The sequence below is a fragment of the Lissotriton vulgaris genome, unplaced genomic scaffold (genome assembly GCF_964263255.1).
Source record: "Lissotriton vulgaris unplaced genomic scaffold, aLisVul1.2 SCAFFOLD_671, whole genome shotgun sequence".
Lineage (NCBI taxonomy): Eukaryota > Metazoa > Chordata > Amphibia > Caudata > Salamandridae > Lissotriton > Lissotriton vulgaris.
In genome coordinates this window covers 660,636-685,823 of record NW_028248167.1, presented here as the reverse complement: position 1 = coordinate 685,823, position 25,188 = coordinate 660,636, and the positions used below count along the sequence as shown (strand labels likewise).

General features: G+C 52.2%; 1 protein-coding gene across 1 annotated transcript in view; it reads right to left on the bottom strand.

The window, feature by feature from the left end:
• The window catches only part of LOC147664912 (uncharacterized), a 313,239-nt gene that overhangs the window by 145,314 nt on the left and 142,737 nt on the right, over positions 1–25,188 (bottom strand). The gene's annotated exons all lie outside the window — the stretch shown is intronic.

The following is a 25,188-nucleotide window of genomic DNA, read 5'->3' as shown; positions in this document are numbered from 1 at the left end:
CAAGTAATGGCTACCCTGCGCCTGGCCAGCACCAACATCAGTTGCAGTAATCTAAAGGAAAGTTTCTGTTTCCTCGGCCTAGGGACCAGCGCCAGTAAGCAATGTAAGGGTGTTAGTGTGATCTGGAGATCTGTGGGGGCAGCTATGTGTTCTACAACGCTTGCCCAAAAGCACCTAATTAACGGGCAGTGCCAGGCTAAATGCAGGAAACCCGCCCCCTCTGCGCTACATCTGGGGCAACTGTCCCCTCTGTCCTCAGAGTAACGCCTCAACAAAATCGGAGTGAGGTAGGTACAGTGCAGGAAGTTAAAGTGTATTAGTTTAAAGCGTGCATTGCATGAGACCTTACGCGTAAGAGCCCCTATGATTAGCCTGCGTCCTCTGCCAACGGACAGAAGAATATGTAAGGTGTGAGTCATTGGGGGTGCCTCCGGACACTGAGGCCAGATTGACCGAACTACATCGTGCAGGCCCTGGTAGTGTAGATACTGTCCTCTACCGAGGCCAAAGGTCTCTACCGCCTGTTCATAGGTAAGGAAGGTCTCGGTGGGGTATAGATCGGCCACGACCTCACAGCCCCTCTCGCCAGTCAAGGAAGGACATATGTTGTTCCATTGCTACCATGGGGGCAGGTACCCAGATCGGGAGTTCCCTATGGAAGGGCGCTATTCGCAAGACTCTCTCTATAAATCATTGCCAAACGCCCGCCCTGTGCCTCACAACGTAGGGCAATGTTTCATTCGCCCCCTGCCCTGCATCAAAGCCACCTGTAACTCCTGTACCATTGCTCTACCCGCCAATAGCCTTGTCTCCCAAACTTCCGCATCCGCAAACCATGTGGCCGCTGGTTGCAGCTGCGCTGCGTAATAATATAAGTCACAGCGCGGGGCCTCTAGGCCTCCCTCCTCATAGGAGCGCACAGCAGTATGAAGAGCAACTCTACTGCGCCGGCCTGCCCATAGCAGGGACGTGAGTAGCATGTTCAGGGTACGAAAGACCCTAGGGGGGAGAGGACACAGTGTATTTTGGAGGACGTAAAGTGTCCTAGGCGGCATTACCATCTTGGCGACGGCCAGCCGACCCATTAATGATTGCGGCAGGGTATTCCAAAAGGACACTGATTGCTGCAGGGACTTAATCACCCGATCAATATTGCGGGGCAGTAATTGTGCATCGGTTAAGGCCACTTGAATACCCAAATAGCGAAAGCCCTCCCGTTCCCAGCGCAGCCCAAGCTCCAGCAAGTCCCCCAGGGGCACTGACTCAGAAACATCATCAGAACAACCTTAATTCACCATGTGCATAACTACTATCTCCACAAAACCTGAGTTAATCAGGGATAAAGGTACAAAGTAGAGACCCCCCAAAGCCCGAGTTATATTATGGAAGTTATTTCCTAAAGTTGCTGCCTGCAGTAATTCAGTGGGTTAATTTCTGCAGATTTTTGCCTCATTATAAGATTGTTTTGTTTTGTTCAGATATGTACTGTAATAGTAGCACGCACTATAACAGCTGTAAAAGACAATGGGTGATATAATTTTGTTATAATAAATCTTCTCTCCGGTGTGAAATTGAGGAGATTAATTAGTTTACACGAGGGAAGAGATAACAGCAAAGTGTTGGTGTTCTGCTGAGTTCAAAGTCACATTTTCTTCAGTATTGTATTACATAACCACGTTGCACATCTTGTCAACTGGTTTGCAAAAACCCTCATATCAGGCTAAACTGACATGGTTAAGAGACAGGTACTTAAAGGCTAGAGTGAAGGCTCATACCCGGAAAACGAATAGTGTTTGTTTTAAATTGTCTGTGTCAAAAAACGTATTTTAGCTCTAAAAGTATGTATTGAAGATTTGCAGTACAAATTACATATAAGTATGTATTTTTGCTGAAAGAACGTCTTCCTGAACGCGCAGAGGCTTCTTTGGGTAGACAGATGATCACTAAGAAACCATTCAAAGAGATCTGTATCGGTTTCTCAAACCTTTCTTTTTTTTCTTTTTTGGTTTTTATTTTGGAGAAGTTTCCTCTTTCTTTTCTCTCTCTGGCTTATTTTCTGGGGAAGGAGAGGAGGTTTGAGCCAGGGGTGGGGATTCTGCTCTTGTTTTGAACTGTGTTTTTTAAAATACTTGGTATATTGTCTGGTATTCAAATGTACTATGCTTTTTTAAAATGCTATTTATTTTCTCTTTGTTGTCTAGAAGCTGGGCGTTTTGATTTGGAGGTGCAAAGCAAATAAAAGTTATTGTTGACATTGTTTAAAAAACACTTGAGCAAGAATGATGGATCTTCTAAGGACCCTCACACATCTGGCCAACTTCAATCCACATATTTGCTCTACAGTAATTAGAAGGGCCAGCACCATTTGTAGAAAGGAAGCTGGACCATGTATGCAGTCATGTATGTATTTATTATATGTATGTATTATTTGTAGACCGTTTAGATCGCCAGTCAACAGAAATAGCCCGGTTCTTTCCCCCATTCCAGGGCCGCCAGATATAGTTCAGGACGGGCACTTGCACACACCGCGTGGAGGGAAAGTGCCAAGTCACGCGGTCTTTGGCGTTGGATGACCTGTTCAGTCCCGACCTGGTTGAACGAGGACACAGAGGGGCACTTCTGCCTCGTACTCTGAAGTGCACAAACAAGAACACACTGTTGAAAATCGTTGTAAGGATCAGTACCAAGTGCTTCTAAGCCTAGTTTTCACCAGAACGGGTGTTTCAGAAGCCCTGGGTCTTCATCAGAGAGGGGGCGCACTGCCTTGATCTGCACCGTGGGCCTTATCTCACAATGAATTTGCTGTCCCCAACATAGCCAAAAGCGTGAGACTGCCCTGGGGACAGAACATTAGCGAGCGGCGGACCAGCTCTTTCAAGCAGCCAGGATGCCTTTGACTCTGCAGGTTGCTGCCAGGGCTGCATTTGAAAGGCAAGACACTCCATGCTGGAATCAACCCTCATCTGACCAGAAGACTCCAGACCATACAAAACTCAGTGGCCAGGCTCCCCCACAACCTCCCGTCCTGCACTCGCATCAGTATAGACCCCAAAGAGCTCCACTGACTCCCAGTCTACAAACACGCATCCTTCAAACTCCTCGCGCACACATACAGGGCCTTAACAAACACGGGTCCCAAGTATCTCACCAACCGCATAAACTTCCACAAACCTACCAGACACCTCCACTCAGCCGGACTCCTGCTCGCACGCACCCCCTTCTGTATGGGCAGAACCAGACTAGGCCATCCTGCCTATTCCAACCTCTCTCCTAAAGCCTGGAGCGACCTGACCCTGCATCACAGCCTCCTCAGTTCTTCAATTTGCAAGAAACTGAAGACCTGGCTCCTAGATCTGACCCTGCTTCAGGGCCAGGATACCCAACTGGGCGAGTTGTGCCCTATGCAAATAACCATAACTGAACACTGCATAAGAGATCCTCTCGCAGGCAGGTGCAGCGAGAGTCCGTCCCTGCCTGCAGGATGTCTGGCTGACCCCTTTCAAGGGGTGCCCTTGGAGATGCACTCGGCTGTGGACTACCTCTTTGTGGCACAGTCAGCGCACCTCCTAATGGCTCCTTTGCCTCTGTGCCCACATCGATTGTACGGTGTGGGCGCGGAGCAGCGTCTTTCACCCTTGAGATTGTGACAGTGCCAGATGTGCAGCAGAGCTGGCCTCGCCTGGGTTTGCAGCCCCTCCTGTAATACTCTAGTTCCCCGGTGGTGCAAAGAGCGGGCGCACATCCCATTGTGCCCCTCTCCCGGCACTTTTGCTAACATCGCTGTGGGTGTCTGAGGATTGACATGCCCCAGAAAGAAGGAAATCTATTAAATTGCATTTCAAAATGTAGGACTTGCAAACATAGATTTATCATCATTAAAATCAATGTAATCTGGCTTTTCTTTAGTCCAAATAAAGGTGAACGAGAACACAAATCCTAGAGCGCTTTATATGACAAGATGAACACTCGTGAATGGTTCTCTTTGCCATGAGGGTCTTCTACCACCCCGCTGTCAATATGTTTAATTTTAAGGACCTTAGCCATAGAAAGGGTAGATTAAACCCAGCCAAGATATGAACCCATAAACAATAGGTAGTTCTTTTGTTCTTGTCTCGCTGTGTCATGACACCTCTCACTCACTCTATCTCTACAGAGGGGCGTGAGTGCTTGCGTCAGCAGTGCGTATGCTTGTCTGTATCCCGGGGAATGGCGGTCATGTGCATGTGTTTACGTCTAGGAAGCTGGCTCTATGCACACTATGCCTTACTGTAGTGTAGTGTATACTGAGTCCGGGGGATACCCAGCGGTAGCGCAGGGGAATAGCTCTCTGTCTGGTACTTAGGTCGAATAGTTCGGCATAACAGGATGCTGTGTGAAGCATTTGTTGTATTCTCTCAATCAAGGATGGATTACACACACTCAGACAGAATCCCGACCAATTAGGTAAGTATTAAAAGGGTATACTTACGGTGTACTTCTAGAACCAAGCAGGACTTGGCTCAGGTAAGGAAACTATACTTTCAAATGCAAAACTTCACACGGGAATGTAGTTGGAAATGAATTTGCAATTGTTACCGGTTTGTATTTGCTTTTAAAACTGTTTAAAATACATAGAAATTACTTTTGATTACTTTTTAATTACTTCTCAGTTACTTTGACTGCTTGGAGTGATATGCCGAGATATCACACAAGGGGACTTACAAGGTACAGGTAAGTATGAGAATTTTGGGTGTGTGCTGATGACGAGCTGAGCTCGTCATGTATCGCGGTAATTTTAAAATTGCCGCACAGCGCAAAAATCGCCGCAGCAGCGATGCGGTTAAGAAAAAGTTACTTTGTTTTCCATACAAAGGTCAGTTCAACACTTTAAATCGTTTTTGGCACAAAAATCATAGCATTGGTTCCTATGGGAAAAAGAGTGTTAATGGTTTACAGGTAAGTAAACACCCTGCAAGTACGGCTTTTGGGGTTTAGGTCCAATGTTCCCCAAGGTCCAGGTAGGCTCACATATCGCACCCCCAGCGGCACTAGGGCGACTGGGTGCAGAGTGCTGAGGCCCAATGTTAGCCAGTGGGGCTGGGGGGCCGTCGGTTGGGGGTTGTTTACGAGCAAGCCCCTCTGATCTGGGAGCAAAGCTCCTGAGGCTAGGATCAGCACTGCAGGGGCTAACAATCAGCACAGGAGCTGCACCATCAACGGCACGGAAGCGGGCGGATGCAGGGTTCCATGAAGACGTCAAGAGCCCTGTGGTTTGCGATGGAGATCAGCCATTCATAAACCACACCAGATGGTCTCTGAGTGCATTTGACATTAAATCCCACACTGGCATCAATGTAAGTTTAATGTGCTGGAGAGTTTGCTACGAAACTTCCCAGGTTTCAGTAAAGCCATTATGGTGCTGTGGAGTTTGTAATGACGAACTTCCAGACCATATACTCTTTATGGCTTGACTGCACTTACAATGTTGAGGAATGGGGTACAGGGCTCACCTTATGGCTAGTGCACCCCTGCTACCGGGGTGACTTACCTAGGCCCTGGGGCAGTGGGTTACAGGCATGGCACACAGGGGTGTGTGGTCAGCCAAACGAGATAGCCTGGAGTAAACTATGTAAACAGCCTAATGTCTATGTTGCTATCTTTACATTGAGAGTTCCCAACACATTTAACAATTGGTACAAAAAGAATTACAATAAGCAACAACAAACATTTTTTTTCAATAGTAACTTAATCAATATATTATTAATACATGAAACAGTTTAACTTAAACACTGTTCATTGATCTAATGGCAATCATATTTTGTCAACATAACAGATGCGTCTTTGACAATTGCACAACTATAACCGCAATAATAACACATCAAATTGCTGAATGTTGCATGTAGTGGTACCGTGCCCAATGTATTTTGGGACCTTAAGTCCCTTCTTCAGGGGCCATGGTTGCTTAACCGTGGCGCAAATTCCGCCGCGGTATGGCGTTTTTAATGAGTGGGCGGGGCCAAAGGACGTGCACAGCCATACGGAGGTAGTGCTCGCAACAGCCGTTGGCCGACGGGAGCACTTAACGGGTTAAGTGTATCTATAGAGCAACAATCTATTCATAGTGCAGCGAATAAGCTTACTCGGGACTGGCTAGCTTGCGAACTCCTGAATGAAGACAGCAGGATAATCCTAGACTCAATGCTCGTGACTCTAACATGGTGTGTGCCATGTCGACTCTTCACTCAAGCCTCAGATGGAAGCTTGAGGCACCGACGGAAAGTGCGGGGCCTCCTATACCTGAGCAGAGTCCAGGTGAGGTGAGGTCTATTCCCCTACCATTAAGGAATTCACTGTAGCCACAGTGAGTCGGAGGGTGAAAGTCCATGGTTACTACAGGTTGTACCGTATCTAACCAGTTTTTACATTACTTTATTTCTTTGGTGATGGTGGTGATTTCTTTATTTCACTACTAGGAGTGCAACTATTATAAGAGCAGAGGCCCTGATGAATGCCAAGGGATTCAACACCCGTCAGGCAGAATCATGTTGGCCCTTTTATAGGCAGATATTTGTTACTGTCCTTTTTGCACTGTTCTGGTTTTTAATTAGGAGGCGTGTCTTGTCCGTAGAATAAAGCTGTCAGAAGGAGGGCATTCCATCCTATTTTAAGTCACTATTTTTCCTGTTGCACTTGTCTAATCTACCATCAAAAGATCAGTCATCATGGACGTTTTGTTTATGTCGGTGGACCAAATCCCAAAACAGCAATAAGGTGCGGTTTTCTCCCAATGATCAGGGGACCAGCCTTTTATGCGCCAGGGTTTGGCCAAATGATATGACTGATCATTGAGTCTTTTTGATGGAAACCCTACATTAATTGTTTTGGACTGGTTAGCCATTTATGAATATCCTATGATGTATCGGTCTCTCCTATGCATGTAGAGTTCACTTTTCTTTCCTCTTGTTTTCACAAACACACTGTCTATGTGATACATACACTCTGAGATCTTGCGGACTCGGTTTTGACAGTGCAGCTCTAATATCCAGCTGGTAGACCCCGTGTGTTTTGTGTGTTGTACAACTCCTGAATAAAGACAGCAGGGAAATCCTAGACTCAATGCTCGTGACTCTAACATGGTGTGTGCCATGTCGACTCTTCACTTTGTTCTGCACCAAAATACGCAGCTTGCAAAGGCAGTGTGTGTGTGAAAAGGTACAGGGCTTATAAGGGTGGCAAAATATGTGCTGCAGCCTTAGAGGCCTTCCCTGGTCATAGCGCCCTGGGTACCCATGGTACCTTTTACAAGGGACTGATCTGTGTTCTGAGATGTGCCATTGGGGGTGCAAAGGTACTGTTTTGGGAAAATACAAAGGCCCTGGGTAACTGATTGGCATAGATACAGGGTACATCAAGTCAAAGTGTATCAAATATCAGGAAAAAGTGGGGGTAACCATAAGCCAAAAGGGGCACGTTCCTACAATACTGCAGTGTTCTTACGAGCAGGTAGTGGAGTTTGTTGCACAATGGGTGACACTGCCCGTCGTGCTCCAGGCCTAGTCTGCTTTATACTTGCTTAGGTTGTCCGTTCCCACACACAATAGGAACATTTTAAGGCATGGTTAAAGTGTGCATGGTTAAAGTGTGCCATTGGCCAGGCCTTTCAAGGGCCCCTGGGAAAGTGAACGCTCTGTCTATTTGATATGGGTCTATTCTCTTTCTCTATCTAAACTGCTCTCCCTGTCTCGCCCCGCTACTACTAACTCTGTCTTTCGAACATGTAATCTTAAGGATTTATTTTAGATCCCGGGCAACACATATTTTATTGACTGTTATAGTTTAATAAATCATTTAGTATTGTTAGGCATCATGCGGGCTTGCTACAGCAGGGAATGGGTTTTAACATTCATATTTGCTTAGTATACGGGCATAAAAAGATGTCTTGCCAGGGGACTTTAAAATCCTTTAAGATGACTGTCATAGTGGGAGACTGTAACCCTGTTGTTATCAAGTGTTGTGGCGCAACACTGCTTTCACGCTGGACCGGAGCGGGTACTATGTCAGCCCGACCCAGCTCCAACTTGTGACAAGATCTGAGCCCTCAGGCCGGCTAGCCATCTCTGAGAAGTACTGGGGGTGCACCACCCCACACTCCCCCTCCTGAAGGTATGCCCCAGATTATCACATAAGTGAACAACTTTTGATATGTGTGTTTGGGATGTGCGCTGTACAAAAACACTTGTGCTGCATTTAATAGCATCCATGTTTCTCTATGTATCAAATAACCCAGCTCTCTTATTGAAAGCATATGATAACTAACTTGATTCTTAGTTCACTGATGGCGTTGTCATCAGGGCCAGAGGGGGGGGGGGGGGCAGGAATGTTTCTAACTATGTTTAAAAACTATCACTTTGGGGGCGTGGCCAAGATGGCAGCAGAGTAGGACGCACTTTCAGTCCCTCAGACGCCTTGCATTGTAAAGCATTGATTTTCGCCCTGTTTGGTGCCCATCTGCACGCTTACCTGCGGTGCTGAGCAGCGGGGAGCAGTCGGGCATTAGCTGGTGCCCTTTGTGCCAAGTCTGGTCCGGATTGCAGTGGTGCAGCGACGCGCGGCCTATGGGGGTGGCCCGCTAAGAGTGCCTTGTGACGGGCAGAGCGAGGTGGCTGCACGGCCCCGGTGAGGAACGATCGGCGCATGAGAACAGCGGAGGCGAGACCGCTGCCTTCCCATACACCGGGGAGTGCGCGGCAGTGCCCCGGAGCTTTTGTGGCTGTGCGGAGGCGGGCCCAGCCGGATCCCAGCAGAGACGGAGGCCGAGTGAGCTGGGTCCGGGGCCGCCAGGATCTGTCGGCTACTTCGGCCGGAGGGCGGCGGACATCGATAGGGGCCGACGCCGGCCCGAAGGAGAGTACACGAGGCCCAGCTGGAGCAGAGTGGCAGAGCGGGCCCCGCTGCTGAGCGGATACGGAGCGCACTCTATGCCGCACCTGAAGTGAGCAGTGAGTGGGGAAGGCCTGGGGGTTGCGGTTGGGCCCCAGCCCCGGAGCGGTGGCAGTGCCGAGCGGAGGTGTGTTGGACATTGCGAGAATCACTGCGGCCCCCTGAAGCACCGCACCAAGCAGCAATTGTGAAGCGGAGGGGGGAGCGCACCCCCGACAGCGTGCGAGTGAGGCGGACCACGCTGACGAGGTGGGCCCGATCGGGGCCTAGCAGTGGGAGTGACGGTGGGAGCGGCCTGGAGGGCAGCGCGCTTCCTCTGTGGTGACCCCGGAACCCTGGCAGAACTGCGGCCCAGAGAGAACCGAGGGCCCCCCTAGAGACTGCAGTGCCAGGAGGAGGGCTAAGGGGCCCTGACGGTGTTTGAGCACGCCGAGAAGGCAAAAGTGGGCCCGGTTTTACGCTACCAGAGGCTGACGTGCAAGGTGGTTCAGGCATTCCCTGAAGTGGTGCCTCCAGAAGATCGTGCTGTGCGGCGTTGGGCCTATATACCCGGCCTGGCCTGGTGCCACGCGGCCTGCATGTGCCTGAGAGAGTCTGGGACGTTGGAGTGCCTGCGCACGCGGTCCCGCAGGCGTCTGAGGATCGGCGGCGGTGGGGTGATATGAGGAGGACGGTGGTGGGCCCACGCAGCGTAAGGGGCTAAGGCTGGCCGAGAGGTGCCGAGAACTGGAAGTGGCACCCTGATAGCAACGCACTGCGCCGAAGCCAACTGCGGATGCCCCTGCATTGTAGCAGAGCGTTAGGCCTGGAAACTCCGGCCGGGACCTAGAAATTAACCCAGTTGTGTGGGGGCCTGGGAGCAGTGTCCACTCGGAGCTCGAGAACAGTGGTCCCCGCCGCTCCCCCGGCATGACTGTGGGCCCTTCAGGGCATGGAGATGGCGACGTCCAGAAACAGGAAGAATAGGACGGTGAAGGAAGGGTCCCCGAAGGTGGCGGCGTAGACATCAAACAAATCCCCACGGAAGGACGATGGGGAGGCCCCGGTAACGAAGGCTTTCATGATTGAGCTGTTTTCCGCGATCAAGGAGGACATAGCGGAACTGCGCTCCCAGCTTGCGTCTGACCTTCGCGAGGTGCAACGCGATGTCGACGGTGTGGGTGAGCGGGTAGCGACCCTAGAAGAACACGATCTGAGCACTGCGGAGGACATCCACCACCTCCAGCAGGACGTGATCCGCCTCACTGAACAAAACTTAGACCTGCAAGCCCACGCTGAGGACTTAGAGAATAGGTCCCGCCGCAACAACATTCGGATTAGGGCGTTGTCCTGGAAGGGTGTGGGTTCGGATTTGCGAGAATATGTAGGGTCCCTCTTCCTGCACATTCTTAATGAGGAGGACGTGAAAGAGGTTCAGATGGACCGAGTGCACCATGTGGGGCTCCCGTGGGGACCTAAGGCCCCTCCTCTGGACATATTGGTATGTGTCCACGACTTCCAGCTCAAAGAACGGATCCTACGAAAAGCTAGGGACTTTGCCCCCCTTCAGTTCCGAGACCATCATCCCTTGCTCTTTTAAGACCTTGCGGCCTCTACGCTGACTAAACGAAGATAATTCAAGCCCGTCACCAACTATCTCAGAGAGCAAAACGTTCCTTATTCCTGGGGTCACCCATTCCGGCTCATCTTCAAGTGGAAGGCCAAGCTCATCCAGGTACAGTCTCTGGACGCGGCTCGCGTCATCTTGGGGCTGGAACGACCTGCCTCCCCTTCCAAGACCGACTGTTCTCCCAGTCTACAACTGAGGCGGTCCCCCAAATGGCAGAGAGTGGGTAAACCGGCTCCCAAGGCGAAGCCCGACTTGACAGCGAGTATGATGTGCGAGGTCTCAACAGCCCGGTAAAGCGTGCAGCCATTTTATCCCTGTGGAGGTTGCAGTAGGGGATGTGTGTTTATTGCAGGAGACTCACCTCCTCTCCAAAGATACTAAGAGGATGAGAGATAAGCGCTTCCCAGTTCATGTTCCTCATGCTCTACGAAACAGCAGGGGGTAGCTATCCTGATTAGCGCCAAAGCTCACTGTAAGGTCCTGTCCCACGTCGTTGACATTAAGGGGCGCTTCTTGGCAGTCAGAATTCAATGGGGGTCTACACATCTTACGGTGGGCTCCCTGTATGCTCCAAATGTCCAACAGGAACCCATTCTGAAGACGGTGCTTGCGGAGGTGTTAGCTTCCCCAGATGTATGTGTGCTGGTGGGAGGGGAGATCTGACTGTTGTGATGGACTCAGCACTGGATAGATGTGCTGCACGTACGCATCAGGTTGGGGGCCATCTCCCAGGGAGGGAAGCAATGGCTACAGGAAGGGGGGCTCCATGATGTATGGCGTACTCACCACCCCCTGGAGCCCGATTACACCTACTACTCAGCTGCTCACAAAACCTATGCACGCTTAGATCATTTCCTCGCCACAACGTCTCATGCCCCATCTATCAGCAGCAGAGATCTCCCCGCGCTCCCTGTCCGATCATGCCCTTATTTCCATACGGGTTGCCTGTACCGAGCAACGGCCGCCGTCGTCGGGGTAGCGTCTCTGGCATTCCCTCTCCACTCGGAATAGGTAATTGGCCGCATACGAACCACGATCATGCAATACTTTGTGGATAATGACAGGGATGGTATGTTGTTGCGGTCGGTGTGGGAGGCCCTCAAACTGGTGGTTTGGGGGGACTTTATTGCGATTCCCTCATTGCTGGCTCGACTACCCAGGGAGAAACGCAAGGAGTTGGAGAGGGAGGTGGGAAGCCTTGAGGTGATCCATAAGCAGACTGGGGCTCCACGCATCTGGAGGGAGTTGGAAACGAAGAGGCGCATGCTTAAACATCTCGACCTGGACCTGGCGGAATACACCCTCTTGCGCTTGCACCACAAGTTTTACCTCAGTGGGGACAAAGGGGGCCGGATGATGGCACACAGGCTGAGGGCCCGCGCACAACAGGCCACTGTCCAGGCCATTAGGGACACTGATGCGGTAGAGCAGACTGCCGACACCCGAAATCGCAGACTCCTTCCGGCGGTTCCACCACACGCTCTATAGCCAGGAACCGTCAGACCCAGAACATGTGAAGGCGTATCTGGCGTCATGTGTAGTGACAACCCTCACAAAGGCCTCGGCAGCAGCGCTTGATGCTGAAATACGTATAGAGTAAGTCATCTCTGCGATTTCGCTGTTAAAACTGGCCAAATCCCCAGGACCGGACGGCTTTTCGGCCATTTTCTATAAAAAGATTTGTAGGGCGCTGGCGCCCTTTTTAACCTGTCTTTTTAATTCTTTCCTGGACACTGGAGAAGTGACCCTTTCTATGTCTGAGGCGGTGATTACAGTTATCCCCAAGGCAGGGAAGAACCCTATGGAATGTGGCTCGTATCGCCCCATCTCCCTCCTCAATATCGACATGAAGCTTTTCGCTGGCATTCTGGCGGCCCATCTCAGTCCATTCATGGATGGCATTATAGAGCCAGATCAGGTTGGGTTTATACCAACGCGACAAGGGGGGGAAACATGAAGAGGCTTCTGCACCTCATGGACTCGGTACACCGCTCTCGCAAACAGGCCCTGTTTTTATCAATAGATGCTGAGAAGGCTTTCGACCGCGTCGACTGCACATACTTGTTCGCGGTCTTGAGATCTTTCGGGCTGGGGGACAACTTTGTGAATTGGGTGCACTGTCTCTATGCCGCCCCGCGAGCAGCGGTCCGGGTCAACGGTTGCAGAGCTGCCCCTTTACCCTTCACCCATGGGACGAGACAGGGGTGCCCCCTGTCGCCGTTGCTCTTCGCGCTCTATATGGAGCCCTTCGCTCAGAGGGTGCGGTCTCACGGGGCTATTCAGGGGATTCGGTTTGGCGCTGACGAGCACAAGATAAGCCTTTACGCTGATGACGTGATCCTCTCGCTTACGTGCCCCAACACATCCTTGCGACACCTGTCGAGGGAATTACGTGACTTTGGTGGCGTAGCCGGTTTTAAGGTCAATTTTTCCAAGTCCAAGGTCCTTAACGTCTCGGTCCCAGCCACTGACGTGCAGGACCTCCAAAAGGACTTTGCCTTCCAGTGGGTTCAATCCGACATCCCTTATCTGGGTATTCGCCTGGCTCCCACTATAGCACAGACAGTCTCTCTCAACTACAAGATCTTAGTCGAGCAAACAACCAAATCGCTGTCTGACTGGTCCCGCTTGCAGTGCGCCTGGTTTGGTCGGCTGGCGGCAGTCAAAATGACGATCCTGCCGCGCATTCTATACCTCTTCCAGAAGTTGCCCTTGAGCCTTCCGCCGGGTACCATACAGAAGCTACAGGGGCTGCTTACTAAATTTCTATGGAACCATAAACGTCCGCGGCATGCATCCTCGCTGGTGACGGTCCCTCGGGCCAACGGCGGACCTGGCTTTCCCTATCTTATGGCATACTACCAGGCGGCTTGTCTGCGCTTTATTCTTGAATGGAACAGACCGCTCTCCAGCAAACACTGGTTATTTATGGATCAGGCGGTGGCGGGGCGCAACATTTGGCGCAAATTGTGGCTCCCTCGAAAACACAGAGCGTGGGGCCTATATTCGTCACCAGTGACATCGCCGACCATGAAGGCGTGGGAACAATTGGCAAGGCATAAGGGTTGGACCACTTTTCCGTGGCCTATGATGCCCATTGTCAACAACCCGGACCAGCGGAGCAGAGGGTGGAGGGCTGTAAGAGGGCAGGCCACCTCTTTGACCTCGATTACTTGATCTCGTTTTCTTCGCTGCGTCGGGACCACTTTGCCCTCCCCAAATCTGATGTCTTTTCCTACTCGCAGGTAGCACATTGGGTTACTCAACCTCCTAATATGGCCGATATGTCCCGGCCCTAGAGCGTTGGGTGATATGCAAAAAAGATGACCGCAAACTTATATCTGACCTATATGCCCTGATTGTTCCGCGCCCTAAGGCACCGCGTACTAAAGCGCAGGTTCGGTGGGAGACGGAGCTGGGCCGCCTGCTGTCACGTAAAGGATGGGAAAAGGTGTTTTTTCGCGCGCAGCATACCGCGTCCAATGTTTTGGGCGCTAAGTCGGCCTACAAGATACTGTCATACTGGTACCATACACCAGCGCAGATTAAAACTTGGGATCCGAAATGCTCGGGTCTTTGCTGGCGGGGCTGTGGTGCTCCAGGCACATTGACGCACTTGCTCTGGCACTGCCCGAAACTAGAGCGCTACTGGAAGGCGGTCCTTGATGATATCGAATGGGCCTTTCACATCACATTTCACAGGGCTCCGGAGCATGTGCTGTTAAGCCTCCCGCAACCTAAAGCGTTACCTTTGCGCTCTATGAGGGGCAGGCAGATAGGGCTAGCCTTGTTAGCGGCACGCTTGGTTATCCTTACACAATGGCGATCCTCTGCTTCACCTGACCCGAGGGACTGGATTCGGCGACTGTGGCATTTGTTGGCCATGGAGAGACTGTCTCTGTGTGTGGATGGCAAAGATGAGGTGTATGCTGAGCTGTGGGAATCATTTATACACCTTCTATCTCGTGATCTGCACGAGGTAACCTGTCCTAAGTACTTGCAAATCTTACACCTTATTCCGGTGGTCCCTCAGGGTGCAGCCACATAAGATCGGAGGGTCTGGAGCGTACTGTGAGACGGGAGGGACTTAGTGTGAACTAGGGGAATAGTAGGGACTGATGCGGAGGAGGGAGGCGGGAGGGGGGCTGGGGTAGTGGTGGGGGTGGGAGTAGGGTGGTGGGGGCGTGTTATTATTGTTTAATGGTTTTGTGTTTTTTCGTAAAATGCAGTGTAAGCGAATAATCATGGCTGTTCCTCCTGGCATTGCATATGTCCTCGCCGGGTCGCCCCCTGGGGTGTAGGCCATAAGGGTGTGTTTAAGACTGCTGGATTGCGCTCTGCCGGCCGGTGGATGTAGGCAGCCGAGCTGTGTTATGTGTTGGTATACTGCTCAATAAAAACGATTGATTCTAAAAACTATCACTTTTAATAAATACCTCTCAATGAAGTAACATACTCTATTGTACATGAAACGCTTAAATACTCTTAATAGAATTTATCCGAATTCAATAACGAGCGTCTCACAGACAGCAGTTAGGCATGTCACGCAGACAGTCTGTAGGCATGTCATGCAGACAACCTGTAGGCATGTCACGCGCACAGCCTGTAGGCATGTCACGTGTACAACCTGTAGTCCTGTCATGCACACAGCCTGTGGGCATGTCACGCAGACAGCCTGTAGGCATGTCACACAGACAGTCTATGGCATGTCACGCAGACAGCCTGTAGGCATGTCACACAGACAGCCTGTAGGCATGTCACGCGCACAGCCTGTAGGCATGTCACGCGTACATCCTGTAGGCATGTCATGCGCACAGCCTGTAGGCATGTCATGCAGACAGCCTGTAGGCATGTCACGCAGACAGCCTGTAGGCATGTCACGCAGACAGCCTGTAGGCATGTCACGCAGACAGCCTGTAGGCATGTCACGCAGACAGCCTGTAGGCATTTCACGCACACAGCCTGTAGGCATGTCACGCAGACAGTCTGTAGGCATGTCATGCAGACAACCTGTAGGCATGTCATGCAGACAACCTGTAGGCATGTCACGCGCACAGCCTGTAGGCATGTCACGCGTACAACCTGTAGTCCTGTCATGCACACAGCCTGTGGGCATGTCACGCAGACAGCCTGTAGGCATGTCACACAGACAGCCTGTAGGCATGTCACACAGACAGCCTGTAGGCATGTCACGCGCACAGCCTGTAGGCATGTCACGCGTACAACCTGTAGGCATGTCATGCGCACAGCCTGTAGGCATGTCATGCAGACAGCCTGTAGGCATGTCACGCAGACAGCCTGTAGGCATGTCACGCAGACAGCCTGTAGGCATGTCACGCAGACAGCCTGTAGGCATGTCACGCAGACAGCCTGTAGGCATTTCACGCACACAGCCTGTAGGCATGTCACGCACACAGCCTGTAGGCATGTCACGCACACAGCCTGTAGGCATGTCACGCACACAGCCTGTAGGCATGTCACGCACACAGCCTGTAGGCATGTCACGCATACAACCTGTAGGCATGTCACGCAGACACAGGCTGTAGGCATGTCACGCAAACAGCCTGTAGGCATGTCACGCACACAGCCTGTAGGCATGTCACACAGACAGCCTGTGGGCATGTCAAGCACACAGCCTGTAGGCATGTCACGCACACAGCCTGTAGGCATGTCACATATACAGCCTGTAGGCATGTCAAGCACATAGCCTGTAGGCATGTCACGCATACAACCTGTAGGCATGTCACACACACAGCCTGTAGGCATGTCACATACACAGCCTGTAGGCATGTCAAGCACATAGCCTGTAGGCATGTCACGCATACAACCTGTAGGCATGTCACACGCACAGCTTGTAGGCATGTCATGCACACAGCCTATAGGCATGTCACGCAGACAACTGTAGGCATGTCACGCAGATAGCCTGTAGGCATGTCACGCACACAATCTGTAGGCATGTCACACATACAACCTGTAGGCATGTCACTCGCACAGCCTGTAGGCATGTCACTCGCACAGCCTGTAGGCATGTCACGCACACAGCCTGTAGGCATGTCACGCACACAGCCTGTAGGCATGTCACGCATACAGCCTGTAGGCATGTCACACACACAGCCTGTAGGCATGTCACGCAGTCAGCCTGTAGGCATGTCACGCACACAGCCTGTAGGCATGTCACGCATACAGCCTGTAGGCATATCACACACACAGCCTGTAGGCATGTCACGCAGTCAGCCTGTAGGCATGTCACGCACACAACCGTAGGCATGTCACGCATACAACCTGTAGGCATGTCACGCGCACAGCCTGTAGGCATGTCACGCGCACAGCCTGTAGGCATGTCACGCACTGCTTTCCAAGAGACTGGAGCGGTGGAGTTGTGCCTCAGCCGGCTTCCGAGGTAATTGATGGGTCATGATTCGTTGGCAAAGCTTAAAAAGCGCAGGAGAAGCACTGCCAGGATGAACCATGTTCCAAGTGCAGTCCAAAGGGACGACCTCCATCCTGGACAGGGCGCTGAGGCACAGCACGTGGGGATGGGTGGAAGCAGTGTGCATTTATCTTGGTCTGTATATCCCACCGGCGTGATTGTAATCAGCCAATGAGAAGCACACTATATCATTGACCGAAAACACAAGTGTTGGCTGCTCTCAGATTGGCTGATGGCAACAGGAGCCTGTGCTGCACTCATCCAATTCAATCACCTGTTCTTTGCCTGACTGGCTATAATAGAAAATGTTCCAGCTTTTGCAACCGGAATTTTAGATTCTGATAAGGACACAGAGGCGAGTATTATGCTTTTCAATCTTTACTGGCCAAAAACAGCAGCCAATCAAAAAACAGTAAAACATTGTAAACACTACATTTCCCATGAGGCTTTGAACCATCCCTCCATAAAGCACCAATCAACAGTTACCAGTATATACACAACATAGCAAGGCACCATCCTACTGCCTCTTTCTTTGCAACAAGCAGTCTAATATCAGTCCAATCATAACAGGATACAGTTTCAGCTCTCAATGGAGAGCCAATTCCACATGAAAAAGGATCTCGGATGAGACAACTTCCATTGATCCGGCTTAAAAAGTCGCCAAAGTAGATATGAATCCAAGAAATTTAATTTTGCTTCGAATCTGCTCCTGAAATCCAAAAAATACATTTGGGTTTGAGCAAATCATTATTCGTAAACAGAACAAGGGAGGGAAGAACCCATGTCAAACATAAGCCATATGACATCCAGACAGTCTAGATACAAGTCTTACCTGTCCCAACGGGTGGGATCATACTTGCATCGGTGTCGTTCTTTGGCAGGAGTGGAGGCTCCGATTGTGCTCGTTCAAAGCTCACCAACATTAATTGTTGAAGCATGCACAATAGGTCTGTAATAAAAAATCTTAAACGTGGAGTCAGACGACCAATCCGCAGCTCTGCGAATATCTTCCAATCTACACCCCATCACAAAGGCTTTAGAGCCTTAGCACCTCTAGTGGAATGAGCACCATATAAAGAGATATCAATACCAGCTTCAGCCATGACCCAGCGTACCCAAAGTGCTAAAGTAGCAGCAGATACAGGTCGGAACTGTTTCTGGATAGCCAGAAGTAGAGGACCCAAAGGATCAGAACTATGTGCCAAAGTACATTCTTCATAACCTTTAATAATTTTGCAACACAAAGCTTGGCATTGTGAGGTAAAGCAGGATAATCGATGGAATGGGACATAGTCTTAGTACGTTTTGAAATATTAAAAGAAACATCATATGGAGAAAACAACCTACCTGCTAGATCTAACGCACGTACATCCGACACTTGTCGGCAAGAAATCAGACATAAAAGCATGGTTAATTTAGCTGAAGGCTATTAAAAAGATAATTCTTGATTATCAGGCCAAGATTCCAATAATGATAATACATTAGTAAGATTCCATAACTGAGTGTATCTGGGTTTTGGGGGTCTAGCCACCCTTATTCCGTTTAATAGCTTGCATACAACCGGGTGCACCCACCGGTTTACCATCAATTGGATTATGTCCTGCTGATACTGCAGATCTAAAGTTGTTTACTGACCTGTAACATAAACATGATTCAGCACATTCTGAGAGAAAATTAAGGACTTCTTTCAAATCTGATTCTACAGGATCCACTTCATGTTGAAGACACGCACTCACCCATCGTTTCCATGCTGAAGAATAACGTTGACGAGTGGAAGGAGCACAAGCGTGTTGTATAAAGTCATCAGCTGTCGCTGAAATCCCCTCAATTTGGTCATGTCTCCTGAGATTTTCCAAACCATGAGCGTCAGTTGGTCTTGAAGAACTAGTGGATGGGGAAACCCGACTGGGCCCAGAAGCATCTGAGGAAAAACTGGGAGTTGAATGGGAAGAGCCTCAGCCCGTTCCAAGAGAGTTGGAAACCACGACTGTGTCTTCCACAATGGAGTACCTAACACTAATGTCGCTGATTGCCGGCAAACTTGGGCCGCCACTCTCGGGATCATTGCAAATGGGGGAAAGGTGTAATTTGTCTGCGATCCCCAGAAGAAAGGCATCCGTTCCCAACGCCATCTGGTCAGGTCTCCAGCTGTAAAATCAAGGAAGCTGAGGGCATGGCTAGCCAAACCAAGATGGTGGACGCACTCTAAGAGTGCTCTGGGACCCCTCCACCATCCGCCCGTAATCATAGCTCATAACGACCCATCAGGCAACACATCATCCTCCTAACCTGATGTGGTGATCTGGCGGAGGGACTGGAGGTGTAAATCTCCTCATCGGGACCCCTGAAGCTGCGGACCGGCCTGCCGTGTATCCTGGACATAATGGCAGCCCCCAGTCTTTGATCTTTGTCTTCCTCGCTGAAGCAGCACTTGCCTCGGGAACTGAAGGGCTCCTTAACGCTGTCCCCCCCCCCGGGTCCGTTGTGGCCGGCCTGTTGCAGGAGTGGCTGTTCGGTTCCCTGCTGGCTCGCACGCGGCCGCTGGCACCCGGCTCTCCAGCAGGCGCGGCCGCTTCCCTGTGTGCGGTGTCTGGTGGCCCGGGTGAGGGAGGCGCATCACAGCGATCCTTGGAGATCCAGAGCCGCTCTGTGCCAAGCTTGCGAGGGGCTCACAGGAGCGGCAGCCATATCGGGCGGAGGGAGCGGCTGGGGGTGGCTGCGAGCCCGCTGCTGGACTTGGAGGTCCACCTTCCTGCTGGCACGCACGCAGCTACCCGCGCCGGGCTCTCCGGAGGCATGGCCGCGTTGCTGCATGCAGTGCCGGGCAGCCTGGGCCCCAACCACAGAGTGTTAAGAGAGCAGCCGCCATAACGGGTGGGGGGGGTAGCTGCCAATTTAATACTGGACTTTGCCTCCCGTTTCCCCTCGCTGGCGCCCGGCCCTCCGGAGACGCGGCCGCCTTGTCGCGTGTGGGGCTGGGCGGCCCAGAGAGTGGGGGACGGACATCACTGCCTCTCATTGCGCCCCAGCAGGACCCTGGGGGGTCTGGGGCCGCGCTGTGGCGGCCGGCGACGGGAGTGACGCTTGGGACCACCAAGTCTGCCTGTGCCTTGCCTTAACCTGTGGACTGTTCAGGGGAGCGGCCCCCATATCAGGCAGCGGGAGCTGAGGGGAGTAGCTGAGGATCTGGGGCGAAGCACACACTGACGGGGGTAAGTCCTGGAGCAGTGGGGTCTAGGGACTGCTGAGTGGGGGCCCCCGCGTGCACAGGCAGCCACTGTGGGGGTGCGGCCCAGGGTGGTCCCCCTTGCTCCCTGGCCTGACTGACTCTCCCTATTGGAGGGTTCTCTGCATGGAATACGAACTGACAAGGCCCTGATATCGTACCCCTGGGTGCGGGCTGGCACAGGACTCCATATTGGCCGCATAACCGAGCAGCAGAGAACACCCGCCGGTTCCCCTGTCACCTTGGTGGGCACAGCTGGACTGTTCTAGCCCCCGAGACTGCGTTGGTGCAGGCCTGGCCTTACTGCTGCACCCTGATTTCCTTCCCCCCTCCCTCCCACACTGCCCGGGACAGTGGGGTCAGCCACGTGCACCGAAGATCTGGTCCTGACTGCATCGGCGTTGATGCTCAACCTGCTTGCTTCTGGGCCACCTATAGAGGCGCACGGGCTATCCGCTGTGAGACCCGCCTGCGGGGGACCCGGGTGCCAAGGCTCTCTGAAGTGCTACCATGGGCAGGATGGACATGTCATCGAAGGCTCCTGCCACCGAAACCAAAATGGACCGTTTCACTACCCTGGAGGCGGATGTGTCCGGGGGGACTGTGGAACATGAGCCGCCACCCTCAGCTGAGTTATCTGCCATGCTGCAAGCCATCCACGCCTCGCAAACCTCGGTGGAGGGTAAGATCGCGGAGGCGCATGGAAATGACTCTTATCCGGCAGGATCTCCGAAACACCAACGCCCGGATCAAGGAAACCGAATCTCGTATCTCCACAGTGGAAAACGACGTCCAGCAACTCCATGGACAGGTGGCCTGCCTTCAAACTCACACTCTGGCGCTGCACCTCTGGGCAGAAGATGCAGAGAATAGGACCCGGGCGCAATAATCTTCACCTGGTGGGGTTCCCGGAGGGGGCGGAGCAGGGCCGCACGGCGGACTTTCTGGAGAAATGTACTGTTGTCTCGAGTTTTTTCCTCAGTTCTGTGTTTCTTTATGTGTCTTACTTTGACCACACCAGCATTCATGACATACCTTGCCGCACATCCGATGAGACAGACATACCGGATCTCCCCCTTCAGACTTGCAGTCCCATTGTCAGCCCACATACTATGTGCAACACGCGATTAATAAGCGGCCCTCTGCGTATCATGTCCTGGAACGTTAATGGCCTCCTGGACCGCCTTAAACGCATGGCTGTCCTCAAGTATGCGCAGCGCTCAGGGGCAGATATCTTACTCCTTCAGAAAACCCACCTGCAGGGTAACCACTGCCCTGTCCTACTGCGATACAGCTATGACAGAGTGTGGCACTCAAGGTTCATCAGGGGTTCCCGTGGGGTGGCAATCCTGGTAATATGCTCCTTTCCTCTGGTGACTGTCCAAACGACTCTTGATGCTCAGGGCACTTTCGTAGCTGTCAGTGGCACACTAAATGGCAACCCGATTAACCTGGTGTCCCTTTATTCTCCCCCCTCGATGCGGACAACGACTTTAGCTAAGTCCGCGAACCTCCTAGCGTCACTGCCCCTCGGTCCTACATTCCTTGGGGGCGACTTTAATGCGGTCTCGTCACCAGACCTTTACACACCATCCCCAGGTAGAATTTCACAGGCCAAGCAGCTGCGGTCTTGGTCAGCCTCACTAGGCTTGTGCCACGCATGCCTACTGTGGCATCCCCACTCTAAACAATTTACACATACCTCAGCGGCATACCATCAACGGACTGTCTTCTGATTCAGGACGTCTTGCGTCTTCCGAGTGGTATCTCTGACCACTCGCCTGTGCTGGTCCATGCTGGTCCCCCCGCCACTGCCCGACAAACATGGAGGTTAAATGTCTGGTTTCTTCAAGACAAGGACTTTAGGAAGGCGGTGCGGGAGGAGCTCAAACATTACCTTCTCTCCAACGAGGGCTCTCTGTCCTCCCCGGGCACCCTGTGGGAGGCAGGCAAGGCCACGATTAGGGGGGTCGCCAAGGGCCAACTCAAGCTCCAGCGACAAATCCAATTGGAGCAAATTACCTCGCAAGAGGCCCAGGCTACGCGACTCGAACGAGCTGCGGCCCGGTCTCCAGACGCATCCGACACGAGACTTCTGACCCAGCTTCGGTCAGAGATTAAGCAGCTATCGCCGAACACGGCGAAACTCCTTTGGCGCTCCTCTGTGGGCAGGGTATACGGTTGAGGCGACAGAATGGCACACTCCTTCATTGTCTGGCTACGTACCCAAGGGCAAACCGTATAATTCCTGAAGTAGCGGCACCAGACGGGTCGCAATGCCGGTCCCCAATGGAAATGGTGCAGGCCTTTGGTGCTTACTACCACAGGCTCTACGAGGCCCGGGCCCCGACCCTATCTCTTACGGACCTGATGGACATGGAGGGTGGTTGCCTTCCCCGTGTGGACGTCTCCTTTCAAGCCGATCTGGACCGTCCCGTGTCCCGTGTGGAAATTGGAGACGTAATCACCCTTGTTTCATCCAGTAAGACACTGGGTCCAGACGGCCTTCCCCAGGAATACTGCGCCCATTATAGGGACGTTCTCATCCCCCATCCTAATGCTCTGTTTCGGAAAGCCGTGGAGAAGGGCTCCTTTCCTCAGGAAACGAATATAGCCACCATTGTGGTCCTTCCGAAATCTCAGCCCCCCTCGCAGCAGTGTGCAGACTACCGCCCCATCTCCCTCATCAACACCGAGTTCAAAGTGTTCGCCACCATCCTTGCGCAGCGACTCAAGCCTCATCTGACTATGTTGGTCCACTCCGACCAATTTGGGTTCATGCCCTCCTGCGGCACCCGTCACTGTCTTTGCAGACTGCACTCCACCCTGGCCCATCGCCACCTCCTTACCCCGTACCTTGCGCTTCTCCTGGTTGACTTTGAGAAGGCCTTCCACTCGGTGGACTGGGGCTTCCTTCAAGACGTTCTTGACACGATGGGACTTGGCCCCCGCTTTCGAGCCATGGTCAAATTTCTGTATGCCCTCCCAAAGGCTCGTGTTCTAGTTAACGGGGTCCTGTCGGAGCCCTTCCAAGTCGGTAGGGGAATGAGACAGGGCTGTCCCCTTTCCCCCCTGCTCTTTGCTTTAGTGATGGAGCCCTTGGCGTCCTTAATAGAGTCTTGCAACCGAGTGCGGGGATGGGAATGGCCCAGCGCCGAACCGGATAAAATCGCCCTCTACGCGGCCGACGTTCTCATCTACTTGGCAGATCCTGCCCATTTTGGCCCCCATTGTCTTCGTATCTTGCAGTCCTTTGAGCAGGCCTCAGGCCTATGTTTGAATCCCAACAAATCGGCTCTGGTTCCCCTTCACCTCTCCCGGGAATGCTTTGACTGGCAGTCTGAAATACCTCTGCGCCGTCAATCATTTAAATATCTGGGGATCTGGGTGACCCTGCTGCCCGAGCTTAGCTGGGCCCTCAATGTCACTCCACTAGTAAAGCGGGCCAAGGCGGATCTCCACCGGTTGCAGTCACTCCCCCTCAACACCCATGGGGAGGGTGGCTCTCTTTAAGATGATGGTGCACCCCCGCTTCCTTTAGATGCTACAGAATACCCCCATGTGCTTTCCCAAGGCCTGGTTTCGTGAACTTGACGGCTTAACTAGTAAGTTCTTATGGGGGAAGGGTAGGGCCAGATTAGCGCTCGGCACTTGCAGGATCCCATCATTCGACGGGGGTCTGAGGTTGACTCACCTTTATCTATACTACTTGACCACACGACTCCTCTCCATCCATGACTGGTTCAATGGGGGGTGGTCTGATCTGACCTACAGGCTTGAGCTTGGGTAGCAGGCCTCGAAAGGATACAATCCTTTCTCTATGGGACCCCGATTCCATCCCACCTTCCGGAGGTGACACGCTCTGTATTACTGGCCTGGCGGGGTGCCCTGCGGCACACCAACTGGAGGCACGCACAGACCCAATGTACACACCTGTGGCGCTGGACCTGGCTCAGGGAGGTGGTCAGGCTTCGGTGTTTCGGGACCTGGGACCTTGTAGGTATCACACAGCTTGGGGACGTTTGGGTGAGAGATCATATGCGCTCCTTTGAAGAACTTCAGAGCAGGTACTCGCTGCATCATTCACAATTCTTTCGCTACCTCCAGCTGCGGCATTCCCTCCACTCACACCTTGCAACGGGCACGCAGCAGCCAGATCATAGGCCGTCTGAAGCACAGATTATGTTTGGGGACCTGGGGAAGGGTGGCATTTCCCGCATTTACTGCACACTGATCAACAACACCCCAACTTCCCTGGACCAACTGCAGACACAATGGGAGGGCTGGATGGGCCCCTTGGACGAAGAGGACTGGCGGGATGCCCTTATGGCCCCTAGAGCGGTCACCGCCTCCGCTAGGCAGCGCTTAGTGCAGCTCTACTATTTACATGCCGCATATCTCACCCCTGTACGCCTTCATTGCGCAGGGTTTAGTCCGTCCCCAGTCTGTACCAGGAGTGGCCAAGATCCTGCTGACTTCCTCCACATGGTTTCGGCCTGTCCCCTCCTGGCGGGATTCTGGAAGGGTATTGAGGAAGAACTCTCTGAGGTGCTGGAGTGGAGGGTTCCACTTGATCCTAAGCACACGATTCTGGGCATCACTGACGGACTAGACGGGTCGCGAAATGAAAAAAACTGTTTCTTTTAGCCAAAAGGGACATTGTAGCCTCCTGGAAATGTCCTGACCCCCCAACCGTGGGGCGTTGGCAAAGTGGAGTGGACTGGTGCACTGCACAGGAGAAAGTTATGTACGCGGCACGTGGTTGCCCCAAGAAATACAGCAGAATTTGAGGAGAGTGGGTGGGGGAGTGGTCTAATCACAGGGGTTTGGTTGTTTCTAACATATTTTTGCTTTATTAATGTCTGTACGCTGGGAGGCGGGATTCTGAGACTGTACTTCTCGACTATTGAAACATGGTGTGATTTGGCTGGTGTATGCAACAGTTGTTCTTTACTGGAGAAATTGACTTGATTCAAAGGAACCCGCCAAGAATTCCAGACAGTT